We start from the raw sequence: 13,839 nt of genomic DNA on the forward strand, positions 1-13,839 counted from the left end.
GGACGTCCTGCGTGGAAAGCATCTGGCGGAAGCCGAACATGGTGTGCGGATAGCGATCGTTTTTCTCGAGATATGTGGTGAGCCGCTCGTTGACCATGTGTTCAAGCAGTTTCCCGGCGCAGGATGTAAGTGAGAAAAAAAAAAAAAAACTCCAGTACAGCGCGCAGCCTCCCAGCTGCACGCACAGTGTCCGCAGCCTGAGACAGGCACGTGAAGATCAGCTGATCGCTCGGAAAATTACGCATGCGTACCCCCCGCTACTCCCCGAAAGCGAAGCCGAGTGGGGCCTGACGAAATCGAAAGATTACGCGTACGCGGGTCGACCCCGTTCTCTTAGATATGCGTGCGTGCTTATCGTACAGCCGTGAAAGGAGAGAGAGAGAGTAGAGAGAGAGAGAGAGTAGAGAGAGAGAGGAAGGTGGCTGGCGGAGACAGGTTCTGAGATCGCTGCTCGGCATGAAAGACTACACAAGCTTCGTTCGGATGACACCCGATACACATTCAGGCGGTGCGCATATAGTGATACACGTAGGGAGCCTATAGCAGACAGGGGAGCAGTTTTGAACCCAAAGGGAGCTCTTGGGAGCTCCCGGGTGACTCTAGGCGAACTACTACTTGTCCCACGTGACCACCATGGAGTAGTGGAGAGCAAAACGCGCAGTCGATCCAGTTAGCGGTTAACGCGGAATGTTTCGTTGCAAAGGCCACTGTACAGTCTTTGGCATGAACCTCGATCTACTTAGATTCCACCTATAAGGGGAAAAAACGTTTGAAAGAACTTTCCACTACCTATGCTGAACGATGTCCAGCGCAAAACTGCAAATTTTCGGAACGAAGTTACACATGATCGAATCTTCTTTTTTTCAATTTTTATTAAGTACTGGTAACAATAAATACGTGTCCTTGTCAAATAGACATATATAGCTATCTGGAACACCGTTCCACTTAGCTAAAAACTTCAATCAGGAAAGTTGTTTTACGAACCTCTACCTATAACCGTGTGGATGTTACGAGCTGTAATGAAGGGGTGCCTTGCGCGCTCAGCCGCGCCAGAACCTATAGTATAGTTCTATTCGAAAAATGTTTTTGCTGTACATTCGGCCATCATGTGCGGACTGAGGAGGACAGAATTGCCGAAAAGCGCCAGTGAAGAAGGAATTATTGTATTTTTTTTAATTAATAGAAGGGTTTTCGCTTTCAAACAAAATATACTGCGCGAAGCACAAGCAGACGACGACGCCTTCCAGATGTCTAAACACCTCACAACGCCGCCTTCGCCCGCTGCAGCATTGCCTGGACGTGGCCTCCGAAATATGTGGGCAACCGTCGTCGCGACTCTCAGAGTCTGCGCGGCGCACGAGAAACCTAAAAATGAGCGAAGTTTTGCGCGATTGCTCAGTGGTTAGAGCGCCTTCCTCTATCCTTGCCGTACGTTGGCGTAGGACCTAAGTTTGATTCCCCCCTCTGGGACGCTTTAGAGGACGGGCCTCTACCATTCTATCTACCTCCCTTCTGGACTGTTGTGCGTACCAGGCCCCTGACGCTGTGTGCCAGACGACAACAACAGCAACAACAGCTGCCATTTCTGCTGCTGCTGCTGCTGCTACTACTACTACTACCACTACTACTACTACTGCTGCTGCTGCTGCTGCTGTTGGACGGGCTCCGGATAATTTTCTACCATCCGTGGTTCCTAAAGGTGTATTCAATCCGGGAATGGTACCGCCGTTTCAATTCTCGTACAAAGCGGGACGCGGCTCCGCTGACAAGAGAATCGCGCCGCAATCAGCTGTTGCCAGCAGTAGCTGTTTTGACGAGTCGGCGTTCGCAGTCGTCCAGAATGTCTACAGGGGGCGTTCAAGTGGCGAAGTTGTTTAATCGAATACGAATATTCGAGAAATAGGTCCTCCGAATATTCGATAGACTATCGATGTTTCTTTTTTTAAATTTATTTCTAAGCAAAGTGAAGCGCGAAGTTAGCGCGATGCGCGTTCGGTGAAAAAAAATAAAGCTCATGTACATTATTTGACGCGTACGCGTGTTACCGCTCCCAGAAAACCGAGTACCATTGTAAATGAGCAACAACTGCTTTCAGCTATCTGGAGCGGCATGGCAATGTCAGTGACGAAACAAGCGAACCACAAGTGAACAGACATGCGTGCAGCGTTCTTTCAAGTAGAGAAAAGGCATAGCACTAGAGCGGAGCAAATTGTTACGAAGGGATGCAAGCATATCGTGAGGATGGCCATATAATAATAGGGTACACCTAAAAGCAAAACATTGTCACGGGGTTAAAAACAGTCAGACGTATATTTACAGAATATTTACAATAATTGCAGCAGCTGACAAGATGGTAGACAGCGGGCGAAGTCCAGAGCGTCGTCTTCTTCCGACCAAGCTGGCAACATCTTCTTCGTCAGCGTGTCACAATATTCCTCTTGAATGAATGGTAATTGCTGAGCGGGGCGTTGTCTCACCCGCACAGCCACTCAGGAACTGACGCTTGCGGGCAGCATCGTAAACGCAGCTCTATACCCCAACAGAATGAAACGAAACGCTTCGATGGAGGCGAAACGCAAAAACACCCTCGTAGTTAGATTTAGGTGCACGTTAACGAACCCCAGGTGGTCAAAATTTCCGGATCGAGACCTGCACTACGGCGTGCCTCATAATCAGAAAGTGGTTTTGGCACGTCAAACCCCATCATTTTTTTTAATGAAATGCTTTATAGGCATGCCAGTCAGTCAGGGAATGTACCCCGGATACAAAAAGAAAAGCTACAAGAACGTAGTTTGAGTACATCCAGGACTAAGTAAAGCAAGCACGAGCGTCACACAGAGGCGGCACGCAGGCACAATTTATGTCAGCAGTCAATTGCGAGATAAGAATATCGAAAGAATAATTCGGAACATGTGCTTCTTTACATCGTTCATCTCTCCCTCGATACTCCACTAAGTGTTCGTCACCCCTTACATCTTCGAACGAAACGAATATTCGACGTCAACTTCGAATAGCGATGTTACCGAATCGAATGCGAATCGAATCAAGCAAAGTCTAATTGATTCGCATCCGAAATTTCGAGTAAGCTCGCACACACGAGACTATAGACATGTCAGGTTCTATCGCAAACACGATCGGCGATTCGGTTCCTTCGTGCGAATCCCCCCCCTTTCAACGTGCACCTATATCTTTAAGTGTAAACTTTCTTTCTTTCCTTCTTTCTTCTTCGTCATGCCTTCGCAGAAATCTGACTGTCGCGGCTGGGAGTCCAACCCACGACCTCGCGCGGCGGACAAAGCTCCACCGCGCGGCGGACAAAGAACAATAATAAATATCCGCACGCGTGAAAAAAGAAATGCTAATACTCTCCTCTGTTTACAGATTCGTCGCTGCAGCTATACGGTTACGTGTCATCCGCGTACGTAAATCTGGCCGCTGCATGGGTCAACCTTTTCCCGCTTCCCGTTCAAACCCCCCCGTGCTACTTTCATCGCGTACGTCCACCACGTATATGCACGCTTGGTACCCGTGCATGACACGCAGCAGCTGTGGCAGGCAACATGGTGTATATATATACTACTCTCGGCTGCCCGCATGCTCACCAACAACAACGAACGCCGTCAAGGTTCCACGATGGGACACAAGTTAAAGGGCCCGTATATATACGTGCTCATGGCGTCGCACAAATCTACGGACGCTCTCTGTTCCTCGGTGGGGCATGCCCCGCCCAGCGTCTGAGTTTTTCTCTACCCTGCCATGTGTATACATCCGTATACAGTTGTCGTACGTAAATTTGAGCGTTCCCCCCGAGTTTCCTGTTTCCCTTTCGTGTATAACGTCGACGTCGTCTTATAAGCTTTTTTCCTCTCGCATCAATCTGCGGGGCCCTTGGTCGTTCTTTCTTGCCTCGTCTTCTTTTTTCTTTTTTCTTTTCTATTCAGCGGTACGTCACGGACAAACTGGCAATTAGGCCTGTCTGACCATTTGGTCCCACTTCCCTTTTTACATAACGTTCATTTGCATCCGCGAGACGCGAATGCTGCAGCATGAGCGCTCCTTTGGAAGCTGGTTTCTGAAAGGGACGTAACTTTCTTTACCGGCCGTATAGTATACTCAAGCTCCGGAAGGATTTTTTCGAGTAATTCGTCGCGCTGACTGACCGTGCGGAGTTTGTTGAGATCTTCTTTGGTTCTGCGATACCGAATCTTACGGGGGAACGTTCATAAGCGTCGAATCTGATGCCCAGCGAAAACTGAGCACCCAAGCTGCAACTGCCGCATCATATTCTACATGTTCCCCCGAGAAAACCAATGCACTTGCGACATCTCTCATTCAGCTTCTTAACTCACTGCAAATAATAAAAAAAAATTGTCTGCTGGTGTGGACGCTCAATTGCAGCATCAGTTGCGTCAAGGATACTCTCAAGTTGTCACTCTAGGGTGTTCTTTCTTTTGTCTTCTTTTTTTTTCTTTTTGAGACTGGGGTAAACATGGCAGTCAGAGGGAGGAGCCAGGTCGGGCGAATAGATTTACATAGTAAACAATATTGACAAAACAGCACGCAAAATGATGTGACGCTACAAAAAGAAGTTTATTGATTTACTAACAACAGTAACAGCACAGGTCACTTTAACTTGGTGACCGAAATCCTTACTGCCATCGGCGACAAAATCAACCGTACAGTCTCAGCCACTGATGTCGACGCAGGGCATCGCGTGCCAGGAAAGCCTGGTCAAAGGAATGTAATCGTACGGTTTTGCTCTCGAGCAAAAAAAAAGAAACTGAATTCACGAAGAAGGCGCCAAGGTCCCGACTGAATACCCGAAGTATAGGGTTTTCAGGAAAGAGCACGCAGACGATATTCGTCAATGAGCATCTGTCGCCAGACAATAAGCGTTTGTCCTCCAGGACGCGGGCATTAAAGAAGGAAGAAGGTTGGCAGTTCATCTAAAATTGTCAGATCAAGGCACAGAAATCTTCCGACAGGCGGGTATTTCGCATCGCTTCTGATTCTGATCCGTCCATTATTACCTACGTTGCGTAAGCCTTCCAACTTTCAATCTTTAAGTTGTGTCCAATGGCTTCGTACTTTCTACGTGAAGAACTCGAGGTTTATTTTTCATCGCCCTTCCGTTCACTACTCCATTTCTATGCGCGAAGCCTGCAAAAAAATCATGGATGGCATCAAACATTTTTTATCATCTACCCGTCATAATTTCTCTGTTATTTGCGTTAGTGAAACCTGGCTCTGCGCATATCACCATAACTTTTACAGCTTTCCTTCGTACTCTTCTGAATACTGCCACCGGGATAACAGCAATCATGGTGGTGCTGCCATTTTTGTATCCTCGGAGTTGCGTTTCCATAAGCGATCTGACTTGACACTCAACGTGGCGAACTGCAAATCTGTTTGGGTCGACTTTCACGATAATTTTTTTTTTCACAAGATAAGGAAAACCTATTAGTTGGTTGCATCTATCATTCACCTTCATCATCTGGAAGCGTGTTTTGCTTAGCTCTAGGTGAGCTGCTGCATAATTTAGCATTCGAGCAGAAATATGTTACTATCATGGGCGATATTAAAATTAACCTTTTAGGTGCATCCAACCCACCACGTAAGGACTACGTTAGTTGCCTCAATGGGTTCGGATATGAAACCCTAATTACGCTTCCAACTCGTTGTTTCAAAAATAAACAGGGCACACTCATCCACCACATATTATCCATCTTCTTACTAACCCTCATTGGGGTGTTGTCGAAGCTTCAACAACCGACCACCACCCAACATTCGTGCGCTTAACTTCTACTGCTGGCACTACCGATACAAACTTCACCAGAAAGAAGACTAGTTCGTTAATTTTTATTGAATTAATGGCCGCTTCAGACTGGTCCCCAGTAACGGCAGGTGAGAACCCTAAAACTGCTTATAACACATTTTCAAAAATAATTTCTGATGCTATTTCAGATTCCACGGTAGTAATGAACTGTAAAAAAAAGCGTTTTGAGCTTCTCGTACCCCATGGTTAGCCACCAATTTGCTAAATTGTTTACGGAAAAAATATAACATCTACAAAAAAACAGCCATTTAACACTGCACTTCACGAAAGGTATAACAAATATTCTAATTTACTACGAAAACTACTCAAACAGGCTAAAATTGCGCGTTATGAGAATGAAATGAAGTCTGCCGGTAATGATATGAAAAACAATGGAAAGTATATCAAACTGTTTTTTTGGGTCGATCCAATCGCAATACCAAAATAACTATGATACAGTCGGGAGATCTTCTCCTTGATAATCCCTTCGAAATTGCCAACTCCTTCATTAATTTCTTCTGTGCAGATAATGAATGGTGGGACGATCCATTGACCGAGACTTAACCCCTTGTGCCTCATAGCCTTTTCCTTCATCCCGCGAAACCTGAACGCATAGTCACAGTCATTTCCAGTCTAAAAAAATACAAGGTCTGGTCTTAATAATTTCAGCCCATCTCTTACAAGATGATAGCATACCTAATATCTGAACTATTTTGTCACATAGTGAACCTTATCTTTAAGACAGGAATCTATCCAAGTTCTTTGAAGAAGGCCAGAATAATTCCGGTTTTCAAGGAGGGTGATAAGCGTTTAACATCTAACTACCGCCCCATTGTTATACTTTCGTTCTTTAGTAGAAGTGTCGAAAAACTAATCGTAATACGCGTAACAAGTTATGTATCAAAATTTCGTATCCTATAACCAAATCAATTTCGGTTTATGAAGGTATACTCAACTGATTTAGCATTAATATTTCTAACAGACAATATTCGGCAGGCAATTGACACTGGAAATTTTGCTGGAGCATTATTTATTGTCCTTTCTAAAGCGTTCTGTTCACTTGTTCATAACATACTTTTTGCTGAATCAGACTATATGCATAACTAACCAGGCACTGCGATTATTACGTAATTGTTTGAGAGATAGAGAATATACTGTATCAATATCTAGCACTTACTCAGACCCTAAAACAACTAACATAGGTTTACCACAAGGATCTATATTAGGGCCTCTCTTGTCTTTAATATAAGTTATTGACCTCTCACAGTGCCTAAAGTCCTCTGACCGTAGCCTTTACGCTGACAACACTACTATCTTCTCTTCAGACAAAAGTCTTGATTCATTGATGTTCAAGCTTAACCACGACGCAGCTAACATTGTAACCTGGTGCAGACTAAATAGGCTACACATTAATACTGCAAAATCTAACTTCGTCATTTTCTCAGCTAAACAAAAGCTTATCTCAGTGTCTCCATCGCTAACCTTTGTTTTATCCTACTTTATCTATCTATCTATCTATCTATCTATCTATCTATCTATCTATCTATCTATCTATCTATCTATCTATCTATCTATCTATCTATCTATCTATCTATCTATCTATCTATCTATCTATCTATCTATCTATCTATCTATCTATCTATCTATCTATCTATCTATCTATCTATCTATCTATCTATCTATCTATCTATCTGATAACTTTAGCCTACTGATAGGGTACTGTTTCTTGGAGTGATATTAGATAAACAGCTAAAATTTGATCAGCATGTTTTATCATTAACAATGAAGGCAGCGTACGGGAATACAATACTAAGTAAAGTTCGCAATTTCTTTAGTGTGAAGACACTCATCTCCCTTTACTACGCCTTTGTTCGCACGCATATTAATTATTGCATATCATCACGGGGGAACACGTATCCCACACATTCATCCCCACTACAGCATACCCAAAATCAAGCGATTCGCATAATTGCACCTAGCAGCTACAGATCGTAAACATCTCCATTGCTCAGCTCTAACGGTATTTTATCGTTACAGAAACTCAATAACTTGGAATACTTGTTCATAAGTCTGTTAACGCAAAGCTCCCATTCCCTATTATTACTAACAGCCAGTATCCACACTCCACAACTACCCGTTTCACTTGTACCAGCAGATATTTATTACCAACACCTAGAACTAATTACGATAAATTTACCACCAATTTTTCAGCCACACTACTTTGGAACTCATTACCCTGTCATATTAAGATACTCTCTCATTTATAGGGAAAACACGTGGAAGGCGGGAGTTGGGGGGAGGGGAATTCAAGACGATAAAAAAAAACGAGAACAAGGTGAAAGCAGGAGCCAACTCCTGCTTTCACCTTGTTCTCGTTTTGCTCATGGTCTCTCATTTTCACACATTCAAATCACACCTCCGTAAATTTTTGCACTCAATATAATAATGCTATCGTTATCATTATATTAATAATTACTTTGTGTCATTATATATTTTACAGCGTTAGCTATGACTAATTTAATACGGTATCTTGCGTGCTTGCATACAGCTGTACTTGCATATCCTACTCATTTCTAATGGGAGGTCCCCTGTACAGTCTGTTGACTCTGGGACCTCCCTTTGTATGTATAATCCCCATTTGTAACTTTTCTTTATACAATAAAGAACTTTCGAACCGCGTACACTGATACTCATAGGTAAAACAAACAATTGTTCCGTCCGTCCGCACACGGTCACTGAGCATAAGAAGTTTGGATCCCTCAAGAGGGAAAAAAAATGGGGGGGGGGGGGGGAAACAAAACACACACACACATACAAAACACGAAAAGTTGTCAAATTTACTGCCTGTATACACATGACAGCGTCTTAATTCTCTATTTCTTCGACTTGACCCTTGAGTTTCTTCTCTCCCTGCTGCGAGAGGAGCGATTCCAATATGACAACATTAAAAACGCTATATGGTCCTTCCTCACTGCGAAAATTTGCCGCAGAAAATCCTCGGTGGGGCTTGTGAGATAGTGCGTAAGCACTCTTACCACTGGCCCATCTTGCCCATATACGTCTCAGACGTATCCGAACGCATTTGGTGGTATGGCGGCGACGTTCGCTGGGTTTCTTCTTTTTTTAGTTTTTTTTTTTGTTGATTTGTTTTGTTCCCTCAAGATATATATATATATATATATATATATATATATATATATATATGTAGTCATGTCATCAGAAGCCAACAAACACTGACACCAAGGAGGACAACGTAGGGGAAATTACTTGTGCTTAATAAATGAAATAAAGCAACGATAAATTAGTGGAAATGAAAGTGGATAAAAAAACAACTTGCCGCAGGTGGGGAACGATCACACAACCTTCGCATTTCGCGTGCGATGCTCTACCAATTGAGCTACCGCGGCGCCGTTTCCATCCACTTTCTTGGGTATTTATGTTTCCTAGCAGAACCCTGGGAATGTTAGCCAGCGCCACCACTCACAGATCTTGGCGGCGGATGTGGAACATCCTTTCTGCCGCAGGCGTCACGAGAGGGCGCGGTAGCTCAATTCTGTGATGTCATCCTAACTGCTTTTAGGGAAAGAGGGAAATAAAGGGCATGAAAAGCGGATCCGGATGGCTGTGAGAGAGAGGCTCGGACATGCAGACTCTAGCATGTAGCGTGCTCCGATAGTTGGAGCCGTGTTTGTAAAACTGAATCATGTATAGTTTTGAATATAAACATTTTTCTGTTCTTTTAACCATCGCTCGGAACCCTTCTTTCTCCCGGCAGCTGGCACGGCACCATTCATGGAACCTTCGTTGGGCGGACGGACCCCCGACTTTCACAACAATAATTTGGAGGACGCTTAAGCTTCGCCTTTAAGAGTGGAACGCGATAGTATTCAAAGATCCCTGACTGCTTCTCACGCTTCCCGGCAACTGGAGCGTATGTAACCGTAATGTTTACCGGGAAACGCTGGCCGCGAACGCTATGCACGAATACCAGCTTTGCGGTAGAAACGTGGCCTCTTGCGTGGGCCGCGGTGCGACGGAGGCGAGCGCCAGCTGGAGGTATTGCAAGGAACCGGGCGCGCCACTCTGTGGCCCCCGAGACACCCGCGCGCCGGCGCACGCAAATGGCGGACGCCGCGGCTGGTTTGTGAGTGGTAGAAACGCTGTAACATAGCTTTCTTTGAGTTTCCGCGTAACAGAATTATGTTTTCTCGTATAGTCAAATTACAGTCCGAGAGCTATCATGTTTGTAGGTTGTGCGTAAGTCGTAGTTTACGGTTTTTCCACCTATTTTATCTTGAAAAATTCAATTATTTCAGTAAATCCCATGCGTCACATGAATGACCTGGGTATGATGGATGGATGAATGGATGAAAAACTTTATTACGGTCCTTTAGGGCGCGCACTGGCGCGCAGCGGGCCGCTCCCACGTCGGGACGTCGGGACAGAGAGGCCGAGCCTCTCCGCCGCGTCGCGGGCCCGTTGGACAGCCCATAACTGTTCCTCGAGGTTGGGACTGTGTAGGGCCGCATTCCAGCGTGAAGAAGTGTTGCTTTCATCACCGCGTAACGCGGGACATCGCCAGAGCATGTGAGGTAAATTCGCCAAGTCATTGCATAGTGCACATGCATTTGCTGTCTGAATTTCTGGATACATATTGTGAAGAAGTAGGGGGTTTGGGTATGCCCCCGTCTGTAGAAGCCTTAGTGTCAAAGCCTGAGGTCTATTGAATTTGCAATGTGGGAGGGGGTAGATCCTCCGAGCCAAGTAAAAGTGCTTAGCAATTTCGGTGTACGAGGAAGGAGAGTCCCGATTGTCAGTACCCCCAGCGTCACGCTGCCCGGTAGCTACGCGGTTGATGATCCCTCGCGCAGCTCCGTGTGCCGACTCATTGAGGTTGGGCGGGGCACCCTCGATCTTTCCCATGTGGGTTGGAAACCAGACCAATGCGTGTGGCTTGATCTCCTTGCTTCCTAGTATCCCTAAGGCCAGCTCGGATATGGTTCCTTTGGCAAATGCCCTAACAGCTGATATTGAGTCACTGTAGATTCATGTCCTCTTGTCGTCCAATAAGGATGGCCTGGGTAGGAGTGGTTCGAAAACATGGTTCGACACCGGATTTTCTGCGACACGCGCTCCTTAAGGCTTTCGTGTTACTATACAGATGCCATTGGTTGGTGCAGGTATATATGTCGTGCACTTCCGCCGCCCAGCCCCACAGTCGCCGTTGTCCCATGCGCGTCTCCTACCCAGAGATGTTCCGTTTCGTCCAGTTCATTCACTACATGTACAGAGTGCAGTGTTGAAGGCCACCCTGGCAAGGAAGCTGCGAAGGTGCAGTTTGACGAGGCAGAGATCAAGGATCCTTGCGACAGAGATGCCGGAAGGCTTCAAAGAGCGTGCTGTGCCAGCAATCTGCAGCCGTACCGTTGCCGAAAGCCCACGAGATGGGCAAGGTTCCTAACGTCGCTCACTTCCTGGAAATGCCGCGCTGTTCCTTGCGTCACCATGTGTGGCCGCTGGTCGCGAGCTTATCGACACTGGACGCCAGCTAGGGTGTCGACACGCGGGCAAGATGGCGCCGACGACGTGTGGAAGGGTTTAACGGCCTCCTCACGCGCACGCAGCGTTGAGCGTGGCGATAGTGACAGCAAGTGCAGAATCACAGCGTGCTTGCGACCTTGGGGGGTTCTTTTTCGGACGCGAGAAGGCACTCCGTTCCAACGCTTGCCAGACGCACGAGTATAATTGTGGCTGACTGTGGCACCCAAGCAATCGTTCTCCGGTGCAGGACAGCCAGCGACTGCTCGCTCCTTGTAAGTCAAACTCGACTTCTGTCACCCGACAGTGACTGATTAGACCAACCGATTGATTGATTTATTGCGCGACTGGCCAATTCGTAGCCCTGTGGAAGTTCTAGAGGGAGAGAGAGAGAGACATAGCGCGCGCGCGCTCGTGCACGTGTCTGCAAATGACATGTGAAAAGTATGCAGTAAGCTATCTACGCATGCGATGTTTATGTACATCTGATGCTCACAGCACGTCACAGTACAGAGGCACCTCTCATGCGGTGGGGGTTCTAAAGTTGTGATGGGCTATCCAGGAACTCTGGAGCACGCACGCAATATGTATGTATATATGTATGTATGTATGTATGTATGTATGTATGTATGTATGTATGTATGTATGTATGTATGTATGTATGTATGTATGTATGTATGTATGTATGTATGTATGTCGTTTCTTTTCGCCAGGTGTTATCGCACCGTATAATATAGCATACTTCAATAAATGCCTACAGCCATTCTTCTTGAAGGAACTGTGAAAGTGCCTCGCGAAACTTGTTCTCTGTGATTCTCGAAAGTATAGCCTCATTCAGGCTCGTCTGTCCGGCAATCCCGACAGCCCTAATACCTTCCTCTCGTGTGGCCTTTGTCCCTGGACACAGCCACACGCTGGCCGTCTGCATGCCGTCTGCTGTACAGCAGACGGCGAGCGTCTGCTTTGCCAGCAAAGGCACTTTCGGGCGCTTCTCATCACGATCCTGACTCTTCAGTATAGCTGGGCACCAGGCTCGTATTACGGAAGGTGCGACGACCGCCCGGGACCCGATGCCTCCCGACAAAGACTACGGGGTGATAATATTTTTTTAAGTTTTACGGAATTTTAAAGAAGAAATCTCCAGTGCCAGATCGCATAATATTTGTCCTTTAGCTATGTAATCTACGAGGGCATCACTAGCACGAGAAAGGTGTTATACGAATGAACAGAAATTCGTTAATAACATTCTTATTGAATTACTTTGCAGCACATATTGCAATTTTCGAATTGTAGCCGGGGATGTTGCAAGACGTGTATTTACTTGAAATGAAATCCCGGGATTAGCACCAGTTTCGCGATATTATTTCCGATAGAGTGGGACGAAATTCTACATGGGCGTTCCAGTTACTTTTGAGCTTCAATGCATAAATGAGCGTTAATATTGTAAAAGAAAGTAAGTGGAACAACAGTGCATTGTTTTACGGTAAGTTTGATGGCGCATATCTCCGAAGTGGTGTAATTCTGTAAATTCATTTCTAGTGGATACGCCTTGCAAACTTGCAAACTCACTGGTTGCGATTCGTAAATTGTCATATGTGCCGTAAAGTAAATAATTAAGGAATTAATTAGCGAATGCTTGGTAGTTAGTGGAATGCGTGTTTCGACTTGCCGGTCAAGTCGTGAAAATGGGATGGACACTGGCGTGGCATTATTGTGTGTCACCTTTGCCTCCGCATCGGCGAGCTCATTTCCATGTAAGCCACAGTGTCTCGGAATCCACTGAAACCTTATGCAATGGCACCAGCTCTTAGGGGGACATCGTGTGATTCGATCACCTCTTGAGCAAGGACATAGTAGGGTCCTCGTCTAAGGGCCGAATCGATCACCTCAAGTGCCGGCTTGGAATCGCGAAATATAGTCCAAGTCTGATGCGGCTCCATCGATATGTAACGAATCTGCAACGGACGATCTCTTTAAGAAAGATCCGTATAAATTAAAAAAAAAAAAACGATCACTCCATATATGTTGGAGTGAGTATATATATATATATATATATATATATATATATATATATATATATATATATATATATATATATATATATATATATATATATATGTGCTTTTACAAGCAACACCGCATATTAGAGTTCCCGAATGTGCCTCTAGTCAACCTATTTACTCATCATGATAACTTAAAACACCACACTCGCGGCTTTCCTGTATGGCGTGTGACTCGATGTATGCTCGATATGAGTACAGTTTCCGTCGAAGCATTTCTGGCCCGAGAGCTCAGCTTCACCTACCTACCCTTGCTACACACTGTAGAATAACTCGTCTTCTCTTATTTATCAACAGAGTCACGTATTTAACCAATCACCGCGACACTTCAATCAAAACTGCAAATAATTTCCCCTATGCTCTGCTTGGCTTCATCGTACGTTGGCTTCGCACGGTTGTGACTAACAATTTAGCTTGGTCCCTTCG

This window comes from Dermacentor andersoni, chromosome 8, assembly GCF_023375885.2.
Source record: "Dermacentor andersoni chromosome 8, qqDerAnde1_hic_scaffold, whole genome shotgun sequence".
Taxonomy (NCBI): Eukaryota; Metazoa; Arthropoda; class Arachnida; order Ixodida; family Ixodidae; genus Dermacentor; species Dermacentor andersoni.